Source organism: Pogoniulus pusillus, chromosome 30, assembly GCF_015220805.1.
Source record: "Pogoniulus pusillus isolate bPogPus1 chromosome 30, bPogPus1.pri, whole genome shotgun sequence".
Lineage (NCBI taxonomy): Eukaryota > Metazoa > Chordata > Aves > Piciformes > Lybiidae > Pogoniulus > Pogoniulus pusillus.
The window spans coordinates 8298105-8311809 of record NC_087293.1 but is presented as its reverse complement, the minus strand read 5'-3'; the positions used below and the strand labels follow the sequence as shown (position 1 = coordinate 8311809).

Sequence of the window (13705 nt, the reverse complement as noted above, 5' to 3'; positions counted from 1 at the left end):
ACTGCCACACATGTGCTCTAAGGGTAAATGTTGCAATTAGCTGGGACATTTTCAACGAAATAAATTAGCGTGCATGTGTGGGAAACTTCATTGCTAAACCAAACAACTGGACTGGTTTTTCTTTGCTTCTCCCCAAAGAGCCACAAAGTCTAGTGAGCTGCAAAGTGTCAGTTTAACAGAAAGGCCGTTTTGAGTTACTGAGAAAGGACAAAATACTTTCTGAAGATGTAGCTCTCAGCTGTGTTTTGCAGGCAGGATTTAAGGAGTATGTGTGCAGAAAGCTTGAAGCTGAGGGTTTAGTTAAAATAATTGAGAGAGCGATTTGCCATTGGAATGGGCTGCCCAGGGAGGTGGTGGAAACACCATCCCTGGAGGTGTTCAAGAGAAGACTGGATGAGGCACTTAGTGCCATGGTCTAGTTGACTGGATAGGGCAGGGTGATAGGTTGGACTGGATGATCTTGGAGGTCTCTTCCAACCTGGTTGATTCTATGATTCTATAAATATGGTAATTTATCAGTCTAAAATCTAATGAACCTTTTCTAGGAGGGACCTTTGGCCTACATCTGGGCTTGATGGACTTTTTTTGTACTAGAAGTTTAAGCTTACACATGAGCACTGATTTCAGTGGAGGGGATATTCTGGCATAAGTCTAAAGAAACAGCCAGGGAGTCTGCATGTTGCACCAGTTGCCTCAGAAACACTCTGGTAAATTCTGTTTACTTTCTCATGAACATTTCCCCTTCCTTTCTAAGTTGATCTCTGCTGGTTTTCCTTCTATTACACCATACAACCAGCAAATATTGGCATTTTACTCTGTATGACCAATAGCTTCTCCTTCTAGGACAGAAGCAAGGAAAGATGTTTGTAAAGGTGAACAAGACTCTAATTAATTTTAATTTCCAGGTCCTACTGCCAAAGGCAGCCTGGTGAGACAGGAGAAATTGTGTGCAGAAAAGTCAATAGAGAATTTTCTTTTTTTTTTTTTTAGCATGTGGAAGATGAAAAAAACTCTCACAACTGTGTGGATGGAATATTATCCAGTGGTGTAGGGGTGGACCACATGCAATAATGACAGAAGGTGGTGCACGAACAGTCTTGCACATAGCATTGCTAGTTTCAAATGGACAGCATGGAGCTTGTGCTGTGCAGAGAGGCACAGATACAAAAGAAGAGCAAATCCAACTCAAAAGCTCACTTTCAGTGTTGGATCAGAGCTTTGCTGCTGTCTCTGCCAGGGTTTTGCTTCATCTCTTTGCAGTAAAGGCAGATGTTGGCCAATTCAACTGTCTCTAAATGTCCTTGGATAAAATCTTAGGCTGAACCTGAATTCAAAGCGGAGCTAATCTAATCTCCGACACCTTGTCACTGTAAACTGACCGTGGAGTAAAGGGAAAAGCTGCTTCTGTGAATTTATGATATTTGTCCTTAAATGAGGGTCTTGTGTGGGCTTTAACTTCTGCTGTCGTGTGTGAGCATCCTTGACTGGCTTGGCCCAAGGCTGATAGGAGAATTGATGGCAGCAGTGACAGGAATAACAGCTTGTATTTGCATTTCTTTCCCTTATGTTTGCCAGTTTGCAGTGCTGCTTCATTTAACAATCACTAACTGGTGCAGTTCTGGCCCAGTCAGGAGCAAAAAAATAATTGCTCGATGCATCATCCTGTGTTGTTCAGAGGAACACATTCTGAGTTCCTGACTGAACTAAATGCATTTTAACTTTCATTCCTCTTCCAAGTTTTGCTTGGCTCATTCGTAAGCAGTCTACCTCTGAGTGCAGGTGAGATCTGTAAAGGAGGGTTTTGTCATCTCCTGGACCTTGGTCCCAGAAGAGCAACAGAGGAAGGCCCAGAAAACAGTGTGCTTCCATGCCTCTGCCATTGCACTGCACAGAAATTACTTGCTGTTCCTTCTCAGTGTACCTACTCTTTCATGGTAAACATTGAATATTTATAGATGAAAACATGCTCTCCTTGGAGAGTTTCAGGTTTGAGCAAAACATTTAGGTCTTGATTTGCATGTGTGAATGTTTTGGTGGGATTACCAAAACCTCATGGTGTTTCAGTGGTAATGACACCAGCATGAAGAAGTGCAGCTCAGTGTCACGAAGAGGAAAAATTTCTTTCCAGTAAGAAGACCGAAGTATGTTCACTAAGAGCTTAGTGGAGGAGAAACTAGCTGTGAAATCCTGCAGAAAGAAAAATGAACTTCAATGTCTGCAGCATCTTTTGCAGGCCAGTTTGATTCTTTTAATGAAAAGACATCCTCTTCCATATGCTTTGGAATATTGCTGCTTGTTGCCGCAGGTGGTCAGGAGTTTATCTTTGATTTCCATGCTACTCTGTTAAACAAACAGAAGAAAATGGAAAGAGCCCCCCCAGATAATTTATTCTGTCAGTGCATTGTGATGGCTCTGGAGATAGGAGTGGGGATATTTTTCTCATTGCTAGCTTGCTTTTTATTCCTCTCTCTCTCTCTCTCTCTCTCTCTTTTTTTTTCAAGATAAAGATATAGGAGACTGCATGGTTACATTTGAATAATAGCCTGATAAAAAGAGCTGATTTTTTGCTTTAGTGAGTTTATGAAGCCCTTAACATCAAATCTCATGTTCTTAACATTTACAGTGTGTAGCAAGCTTGAAAGGCATTTTTTGGTTTGGGTTTGTTTGGTGTCTTTTTTTTTTGCTTTTGGATTTTCTAAGGGAAGATACAGCTGATTTTTTATTTTGTTTTATTACATTATTTAGTCAAAAATAGCTCCTTATTAGCAGACAGTCTTGCTGTAATGAACTGATGCTGCAAATTATTCCTGGCTAGTCCTTTGGTATCAAATCAGCAGAGCATTAATAGGAGCTGTTTTGAGATGCTTAGAAAGAAAAAGGGCAAGGGAGACTCTACAGATGAAATCCTGGCCAGGGCAGCACCCATCAGCTATGCTCTCTACCTGCCTTTAGCCTGCTCCTCAGATGAGTTTATCAGGAGGAACTTGATCTAAGAACACTATAACAAACTGCAGTGTCTGTATGCTGTGGCTATACTGGAACTGAGATTTATTTTAAGCCTTGACAGGGACATTGGGAAGTAACTGGAAATTGATTAGCTTGAGAGAAAAGTAAAAGTACTTACTGTAGCAAACCCAACTCTTCTTCCTTCTGTATGATAGCTGTAAAAACACTGTGGGTATCTTGTGGGGTTTCACATATTATTTGGAAGAAAACTAAAATGCAGTCTGGGAATATGAGGAATTTCTTCTAATTGAATTTGAGTGATTCTCAATATAATGAATCTTAGTGCTATTAATGGCCAAATTCAGTGCATTCAAACTGTGTAAACAAATAAGACATTGGAACTAATGAGAGAAAAGAACAAAACTGCATACCAAAAGACAGCCTCCTTTCTGCATCATCTAACAGTTCCACTCAAATCCTTGAGTTCCTCCTAATTGAAACATCCCTTTTCAACAACTACACAGGGCCAGGCAGTTGGGATTTCCAAGGGAACTCCATCCAGATGGAAGCAGCACAGTCCAGTAACTTAGAATTTGCTTTCTGAAGGTCTTATCTCTGCTTCTGGGTGAGCAATGTAGATTCTGTTGCACAGTGGGGAAGCGACAGAGAGGATGCCATGGGAATGCAGGCCACTGCTAGCTGACAAGGCAAAGAAAAGACGAAAATCTGAAGATGAGTGAGTGCAATTGCATTCAGCCTGCACTTCTCAGGGGCTGCCTGGGATGACAGCTGTGATAACCCTACTGCTGCTGGAAGGGTCAGCTTGCTTTGTGCAGCCACTCTTACGGCTCTGCCTGTAAATCAGATGCCTGCTGAGAGGTTTCAGTCTTATAGCACTTACTATAGAGGCACATAGTGGGAAATGCTCTTGTTAAGCTCTACTGTCGTTTCTGTCATCCCCAGCTGCTGACAAGAGTGTGGAAGAGGAACTGACCCAGCGTGCATGTGCGCTGCCAAAGTTGTGTAGGAAAACATGTTTGGTTTTACTTGGGGAATGTTTAGGGATGTGAAAGGACCTGAGAAGGTAGACTGTATGTGTCAGCCTGTGCCCCCTCCCAATAAAAAACATCCAAAGCAAACCTGATCCACCCAATTTTCGTTTGAACCAAACGTGGCCTCATTACCTCTTAGCAGGTGCCTGGAGCACCGGTTCAGAATCCGTTCAGAGCGCAAAGCGCTTATTGTCTCCCTGGCACAGTTTCCAGCCTCTAGATCTGATCGCAGATGGTATTGCTGTGTGCATTTTACACCAGTTTAGAAACAGATTGTTTATTTTGTCTGGTGTTCAGCGTGACTTATGCTGAGAAGATCTGACAGGATTTGGAGCCTCGCATACCTATCCTACCTAGTCTTTGTTTTATACACCCACTAACGTTGCAAAGTGCTCATACCAATAGCCTGTATTTCGCTTGTGGGGGCTGGACTGGGAAATTCCTGCCTTCTGAGCATGATATAGGCATAATTGTCCTCTTGTATAGCTACAGAGGTATAAAAATACATGTATAGACAGAAGCTGTCTTGAAATATCCAGATATAGGTATGCAGGGAATTATATGATAGTTTCAGACTGCTTTGGAAGTGGGCAGTGAAATTCCAAGTTCTTTGGGCAACAAGCTGAGAAAGTGTAGAGCTCAGAACACAGCAGTCCCTGAAATCATTGGAGTGCTGCTGTTCTAACCCTCAAGACTGTGCAGCTAGGGTCCTGTTTGTAGGGACAGTAAGCTTGAAAATGGATGAAAACCACACTGTGTGTGTGTTGCTCTGGTTAACTTTGGAAGTCAGTCTTAATTCATTGTCAGTGAACATAAAATGTGCGAAGATGCATTGTCCTCCAGCTGCTGAAGCAGCATTTTGGGAGCTGAAAAGGATTGGATGGGCCTGCTTGCAGAGGGAAAATAAGTGCATGTTAATTCCTAAAACTCCATCCAGATCAACAAATAATTTTTTTCCTTAAGTACTCTGTTACTGTTTGGTATTTATGTAATGTTTTATATTTTCAGAACACTTTACAGACATTAATTAATCAGACCTGAATAAGCCAATCTTGATGAGAATGGAAAATTAAATGGAAATTAAGTCACTCTCACTCAGTTTTACCTGTTTGAAATGATTGGTAAAGTCACATTTCATATTTCCAAACGTACTTTTTCAAATGCTTTAATGAAATCCTGCAATGCTGTTGCTTATGTCCAAAACCAGTTTTGGGTAGAGAAGAGGTAGGATTTATACTGTGAAGAACTAATGACAGCACAGATGAATGGCTTTGAAGAAGGGAAATGCCATTTTTATCACCTAAAGCTGTGTGTAACTACTTAAGCCAATGTAAAAATACATGGATGGGAAGATTACTCCCTTAATTTGAAGCCTATTTACAAGCTGAAATATTTGACTTCTGGAGATTATCTTTGAAGAAATATTTAGTTTTATCTAACTTTTTGACATAAACTTTTATGATAGAAGACTGTTGAAATATTGCCTATGGAAAGTGAATGATGCTGCACACTGTAGTGAAGCAGCAAGGTTGGAGATAGTATGCAGGCTTTTAGCTTGAGCATTGCTGCACTGTCCCCTTGCAAAATACAAATGTGTCCCTAAATACCTTTGAAGAGCTGGGCTGTTGAGTTTAATGTTCCACCATGCATTGAGTGTCAGGTGAAAATGTCAGCTGCTTTGCTCCTGTGAGGCTGATCTTGTTTTCTTTTTGACAATGAATGTCTCTGATAATTGATTCTTCCAACATCTGGTGCACAGATGAACATGTGGAACTGATGCCCTGAAAAGTGGAAAGGTGATCTATTTTCAGCATGTTGTGTGGAATTACAGACTGAGTTGAGGAAGTGGAATACATCCACATTGGAAGCTCTTTTTAGTTCCACTGTTTTGTTATGCCACTGACTATGAGGCTAAAAATCTGCCTTCTGATATTACCATTGCTAACTACAAACACCACAGGTGATTAAAATAAGTTTTATTGCATTGAAGTGCAGAAGTAGACTCATAGAATGCACCAAGTTGGATGAGACCTCCAAGTCCAACCTATGCATGCACTTCTCAGTGAGGACTCTCTCTCCTGTCATAGAATCAAAGAATCAACCAGGTTGGAAGAGACCTCCAAGATCATCCAGTCCAACCTAGTACCCAGCCCTAGCCAATCAACTAGACCATGGCACTAAGTGCCTCATCCAGGCTCTTCTTGAACAACTCCAGGGACAGTGCCTCCACCACCTCCCTGGGCAGCCCATTCCAATGCCAATCACTCTCTCTGGCAAGAACTTCCTCCTAACATCCAGCCTAGACCTCTGCTGGCACAACTTCACAACTTGAGACTGTATCTGTCCCCTTGTTCTGTTGCCTGGCAGAAGAGACCAACCCCCATCTGGCTACAACCTCCCTTCAGGTAGTTGTAGAGAGCAATGAGCTCTGCCCTGAGCCTCCTCTTCTCCAGGCTGCACACCCCCAGCTCCCTCAGCCTCTCCTCACAGGGCTGTGCTTCAGGCCACTCATCAGCATTGCTGCCCTTCTCTGGACATATTCCAGTACCTCAACATCTCTCTTGAATTCAGGAGCCCAGAACTGGACACAGCACTCAAGGTGTGGCCTCAGCAGTGCTGAGTACCGGGGCAGAATAACCTCCCTTGTCCTGCTGGCCACACTGTTCCTGATCCAGGCCAGGATGTCATTGGCTCTCTTGGCCACCTGGGCACACTGCTGGCTCATCTTCAGCTACTATCTACCAGTACCCCCAGGTCCCTTTCTTCCTGGCTGCTCTCCAGCCACTCTGTCCCCAGCCTGTAGCACTGCTTGGGGTGGTTGTGGCCGAAGTGTAGAACCCTGCACTTGGCCTTGTTAAATCTCATCCCATTGCCTCTGCCCACTCTTCTAGCCTGTCAAGGTCCCTCTGCAGGGCCTTCCAACAGACCAATACCTGCTCCTAATTGGTGTCATCTGCAGACTTACTGATGATGGACTCAGTCCCCTCATCCAGATCATCAATAAAGATATCAAACAGGATTGAGCCCAGTACTGATCCCTGGGGGAAGGATGCAAGTTGCAAGTTTGGTCGATACCTAACACATCCGAAGGTGTGTTTTAGGCATCCAGCAGATCTGTCAGAACATTGTAAAGCTGGGTCTAAACTGGACACCCTGTGATACAACAACCTCAAGAAGGGGCTGTATGTGTTTTGCTAAGTATAGGAATAGATAGCACAGGTAGATCTGTTCTATTCAAGGATAATACAAATCTCACAGTCAGCTCTCTTGATCTAAATAGGAACAACCTGCAATTTTCTGTAGTTACAGAAAGTTGCTAGTAGCAGGGTACTCGGTGGAGTCTGACACTCCTTGGGTACAAGAAACAAACACTTCACCAGCTTTGAGCCTGCCATCCAGGTTTCTGTCACAAATAAGTGTGATTGGATGGATCTGCTATCTAACTAACAGTTGGGGGAAAATGGGAGGGGAAAAAAAAAGAAGGAGAAAAGAAGACAAATCCAAGTCTGTTAGAGTTTCTAGGCAACCAGGAACTTAGTCAAAGTAAAGAATGAGACATTGAAAAGATTTATTTTAACTGTTTTTTTGGTAAGATGGCTCCAGCTGAGGCTGAAGGCTCGAGGAACAATAGGTTTAATAATAGACAAATATCTAGCATTTTCTTCTTATCTAGGAATGTGATGGCTTGGCCCATGACTGGCAGCACTAGTGTTTTAGACATATGAGTAACAGAACCTTTCTTGTATAGCAACAGAACTGTAGTTCCCAGACTGTCATTATTCTAAAGTGTTTTTCAAATGCAACAATCAATATTTCAGCAGGGCTCCGAGCCCCTCGGCGTGAAATATTTCTGTGTGTCCTACAAGTGTTTAATCTCTGTCTTCAGAAATCTTGTTTCCTCCTCAAAAACGTAAGCCGTGGTTGACTAATGGTTTACTAATGTTGTGAATTGCTTAAAACCACAGATGGCTGTGTATACACCAGTGAGGTTTCTTTTAAATGGGAGGCTGAATAATAGCATCTCCTGTTGCTGCTGGCAAATGTACTGATGAGAACACCCAGAAAAATAATTCTTAAAGGTGGGCATTTCTCTGACTGGGGCTGAAAGGGGGCTGCTGAGGGCAACACTTGGCTTATTTGCTTTAGAAAAAGCAGGAGAGCAAGGGGAGGGGGTTTTAGCTTTCACTGCATTGCCAGCTTTGACTGCCAAGTATCCAGTGAGGAACAGGAGGGTAAATGCAGCATGGGAGGAAGGCCACCAATGCCCCATTGGCAGAGGAGACAGAATGGCCTTGTGCTCTTATTCATGGGGAGTCCAGCATTGTCATACTGGGCTGCATCTTTCCAGTAAGGGCTGTGTGCCTTTCCAGTATAACTCCTGTTTGTGAGAAAATATATTTTTTTGAAAGGTTGACTAAAAAAAACCCTCCCTGAAAGATTGGAATTTGTCTGCCCTGCATAAAAGAGACAGGATTGAGTGCCTGGATTGTGGTGGGAATGTTGTCCCATGCCTGAAGAGCAGTATGCTGAGGCCATGGCAAATGTATGTGCAGCTACATCCATCATCAGTCTGCAGTGGCTCTTCATGCTGAGCCATGCCTGTGTGACCCTCAAGTCAATAAGCAGTTATTTCAGAGGTTAGAAATCCCATCTTTCCTGGTAGAACTTCTCTGGTTTGGTAGCTTTTGTCTAGGAGTTTGCTGAGGTTAAGTCCTAATCCATTATTCAGACTATGCCACAGCTTTCATTCATGATGACTTCTGTGCCCTTGTTTGGAGAGATTTCTCCTGTGTATTGCTTTTAATTCAGTACGAGTTACAAGATGTCTGAAGTAATGGGAATTTGAGTGTCCATGTTCCTACATGGAACAGTGTTGAATCCAGATATCCAAATGGAGGATTTAAAACCAATAACTGTCTCCAATTTTAAAGAGTTTACTTTTCCTATGGAAATCATTTTTGATAATGGCAATATAGCTTATATGCAGATGCCAATTAAAGGAACACATTCGTGCCAAGATGGAAATTGACCCAGGCTTAGGAAGAAGCTTTCCTTCACATTGAACTAAGAAAATGTCAGCCTCTTTTCTTTGCTCTCTCTGGGGTCGGTTATAAAACCCCAGAACACTTAATCCTGGAGTGTCAAAGTCACCAGAATAGGATCAATCATTTCTAGAAACCCCAGAATGACTTACATATTTTTTAGAGGTTGGTTAAAATGTATTTATGTGCAAAATGTCCCAAATGTGTTTATCCATTGCTCTTAATGCATATTTCTTATTTGAAATTATTTTGACCTTTGGCCTGCCAGTTCCCTTTAAATTATAATGTGCGTCACAATTTTACTTCCCATGCAAAGTCAACTGCACAGAACATGGTTTTGACTTTCACAAAACTTACCATTTTGCCCCAAAATCCATTTGAAAGTAAACTCAATATCCGTAGAATCATAGAATCAACCAGGTTGAAAGAGACCTCCAAGATCATCCAGTCCAACCTAGCACCCAGCCCTATCCAATCAACTAGACCATGGCACTAAGTGCCTCGGCCAGGCTTTGCTTGAACACCTCCAGGGACAGTGCCTCCACCACCTCCCTGGGCAGCCCATTCCAATGCCAATCACTCTCTCTGCCAACAACTTCCTCCTAACATCCAGCCTATACTTCCCCTGGCACAACTTGAGACTGTGTCCTCTTGTTCTGCTCCTGGTTGTCTGGGAGAAGAGACCAACCCCACCTGCCTACAACCTCCCTTCAGGTAGTTGTAGACAGCAATGAGCTCTGCCCTGAGCCTTCTCTTCTCCAGGCTGCACATCCCCAGCTCCCTCAGCCTCTCCTCACAGGGCTGTGCTCCAGGCCACTCACCAGCTTTGTTGCCCTTCTCTGGACACTTTCCAGCACCTCAACATCTCTCTTGAACTGAAGGGCCCAGAACTGGACAGAGTACTTAAGGTGTGGCCTGACCAGTGCTGAGTACAGGGGCAGAATAACCTCCCTTGTCCTACTGGCCACACTCTTCCTGATCCAGGCCAGGATGCCATTGGCTCTCTTGGCCACCTGGGCACACTGCTGGCTCATCTTCAGCTACTATCTACCAGTACCCCCAGGTCCCTTTCTTCCTGGCTGCTCTCCAGACACTCTGTCCCCAGCCTGTAGTGTTTCTTGGGGTTGCTATGGCCAAAGTGTAGAACCCTGTACTTGGCCTTGTTAAATCTCATCCCATTGCCTCTGCCCACCCATCCAGCCTGTCTAGGTCCCTCTGCAGGGCTCTTCTACCTTCCAACAGATCCACACCTGCTCCTAGCTTGGTGTCATCTGCAAACTTACTGATGATGGACTCGATCCCCTTGTCCAGATCATTCCAGTTGATTTTCATCCCAGACATATCAGGGATTCTCAAGATTTTTATTAAATAAAACCTGAACCTTTGGCTCCCAGATGACAGACTTCAGTGTAAGTTGAAACATTAATTAAAGGGAGCAGGATTGAAGCCTTGAGCTTTCCTAAAAACCCCACTCTGGAAAGATTGATTTTAAACTTGAAGCAAATTAACTACTGTAGAGGGAATATAGAGTAAGAAAAAAAGAAATTATTTTGTATTATTATATTTCCCATGCCCATAGTGAGTGGTTTCTATCTCTGTAGCAAACACAGTATCCCTTCAATTATTACTGTCTTTAAATTAGCTGTTGTAGGGAATGAAATGGCTTTTGTTTTGTAAGAGTGTTCTGACAAGCACAGGGTGAATTTTGTGGAGAAAGCTGGAGTTTTAACAGCTGTCTTGAAACATCTCAGCCAAAATAGAAACTTCTGAAGATTTTACAAAGTTTGGTGCAGGGGAAGGCTTTGACTCTGAAATAGGATGGAAGGGAAATGTGTGGGGTGCGTATATTGTGAGGAATGCCCACGTGGGATTTGCTCTGTCTGGGCAAAACCAGGAGATTTCAACCTGATTTGATCCAGCTATCATGGATGAATGGAAATTGTTTGACAGAGGAAAAAATGTATTTCCTTCTAGATTGGAGGTGTTTGATTAAACTTGATTAAGTAGTGTGCAAATATTTAATTTAGAAACAAACAAACAACAAAAAAAGAGGCAGCAGCAGCTTCCTTTCTTGAATTAAAATGTCCCATCCTGAATATGGCAGAGCAGAATCATTTTGATAATCTCAACATCTTTTCTTCTTGGTCTTCCAAAAAAGAAATTCCAAGCAAATCTCAGATGCATAAGGTTACAGAATGGTTTCAGAGAGATAAAGGGGACATCTCTCCCTACTCTTGCTCTTAAACAAGAGGGAATGGCCTCAAACTGCGACTGGGTAGGTTTAGACTGGACGTTTTGAAGCCTTTTTTTTTGACAGACAGAGTGGTCAGGCATTGGAATGGGCTGCCCAGGGAGGTTGTTGAGTCACCAACCCTTGGGTTTGTTTAAAAGTAGTTTGGACATGGTACTTAGGGATATGGCTTAAGGTGAACCTTAGAGAGTAGGAATATCAGTTGGAATTGGTGACCCTGACAGTCTTTTCCAACCTGAATATTTCCATGATTCTCTGATGTAGAAGTAACCTTAAAGATCATCTGGTTCCATCCCCCCCTGGCATGGGCAGGGGCACCTCCTACTAGACCAGGTTGCTCAAAGTCTCATCCAGTCTGGTCTTAAACACTTCTAAAGATGAGGCATCCACAGCTCCCCTGGAAAACTCATTCCAATGTCTCACCACCCTCACAGTAAAGAACTTAGTCCTAATCATAGAACTGTAGAATGGTTTGGGTTGAAAGAGACCTCTAAAGCTGATCTAATTCAGCCCCTTAATGTCCAGTCTAGATCTATGCTGCTCTATTATAGATTAGAATCATAGAATCAAACAGGTTGAAAGAGACTTCCAAGCTCATCCAGTCCAACCTAGCATCCAGCCCTGTCCAGTCAACTAGACCATGGCACCAAGTGCCTCATCCAGTCTTTTCTTGAACACCTCCAGGGACGGCGACTCCACCACCTCCCTGGGCAGCCCATTCCAATGGCAAATCACTCTCTCTGGGAAGAACTCTAGTTTAAACCCATTGCCCTTCATCCTACCACCACAGGCCCTTGCAAGTGTGTGATTTGAACTGGACTGTGTTTTCCAAAGGATGTCACATATTTTCTCTTTCAGTCTCATTTTGGATGTCTGAACTGGGTTTTGGCATTGCTCAGTGTGAACCATTACTCCTTTTCTCCTCTCTTTAGTTGCACATACTCTCCCATCTAGTTTTGAAGGTAAAAAAAAGGAAGAAAGAAACCAGGAGAACTTGCTGTTGGGGGGCAAAATTAATGGCACTGTGGGTGTTTCCATGAAAGCAATGTGGCGTGACAAATTTTAAGCAGCAAGTTGAATACTGTTAATATTTATGATGCACTCAAGAAAACAGCTATTGTGTGCCACATCCATCAAAGATAAGAACTGCATTCAGCTCTTTGGATGATAAACACAGAGTGACAATAGCTAAGAGATTATATGAGGGATTTCATACTCATGCTTTATGCCTGCTTGAGTAAAAGCACCATGTTGTTCCGCTGTGAACCAATAATTTTCTTGCATGGAATTAGATACACTTGCTGATACTTGTTGCAACTGTAGTCCAAAGTATTAATGAATATGCAGGGAGTGCTGATTCCAAGTGATTCTGAGAACCTCTTGCTAACTACTCAGGAGCAGGTCCTAAAGGCAGTATTTTCCACTAACTGCTCCTGCTGGAAACCACTCTGAAGCTTACCAAATTGCAGTGATTTAATCACGCATTGCCAGATTTTTGCAGTTTGGGTGAATGCCAATGATCACCCCATGAAACAAAGGCCTTTCCAGCATAGTAAGCTGGCTTTTCATATCCCTTGTTTCTCTTTCAAAAAATGTCTGTCTTTCCATCACCAGGAATGTGGCAAAATTGCCTGTGCCATGGGAATGCCTGCTCTGATCCCACACCAGCATCTGTCTTCAGATAACGTGCCCACGAATGTCCTAAGTCTGGCACTTCTTTTTTTCATTGTCGTTGCTGCAAAATGCAGTTGTGGAACTAATTTATGATCGTTCAGGCAAGCAACTGCTGGGGAGAGATAAAGGGGACATCTCTTCCTACTCTTGCTCTTAAACGCTGTACCTCTCCTCCCTAGCAAGCTGCGTGGTCTCGTCCTCCCCTGCTCCCAGTTGATCTGTGTCTGCTCCTGTGATTAATCCCTTTGACAGAGGCTGTGTGCATTGCTGCTTCCACGTTTTTTCTGCCCTGCCTTCTTATTAAAAGTGTAATGCTCTGGAGATACTTCTTTCTGAAAATCAGACTAATGATGCCTGAATTCTGCACTGCACACCCTCTACCTTTGGAAAGAAACCAGTTCAGAGTTGATTGACAAATACCTGTAGCATCTTTAGTCAGGTGTTTCTCAATAAAGCTATGTTTGGAAGAGTTAAGCTGTCCCTATATTAAGGATAGCAGAACATCCAGGTGTTCATGAAGCCAGAGTGATGTCAGGTCTCTTTGGTCCATGTGGAGTGTTATTATGCTTAGAAAACCTCCAAGGATGCAGAGACACTAAATTCTTGTTAGAATTAAGTGGTTCCAATAATAAATGTGCAGAGGGAAATGCTAAAAGGTGCTCTTCTGTTGGGCTGCTAGGGCTATGCTGCCTCTGAAGGACCCTTTGGTTACCTCTCTTCCTTAGGTTTGCTTCTATCTT

The 13705-nt window shown here is 43.0% G+C and overlaps 1 protein-coding gene across 2 annotated transcripts in view; it reads left to right on the top strand.

Moving 5' to 3' along the window:
- Nucleotides 1–13705, top strand: part of TMEM132B (transmembrane protein 132B) — a 275274-nt gene that overhangs the window by 194843 nt on the left and 66726 nt on the right. The gene's annotated exons all lie outside the window — the stretch shown is intronic.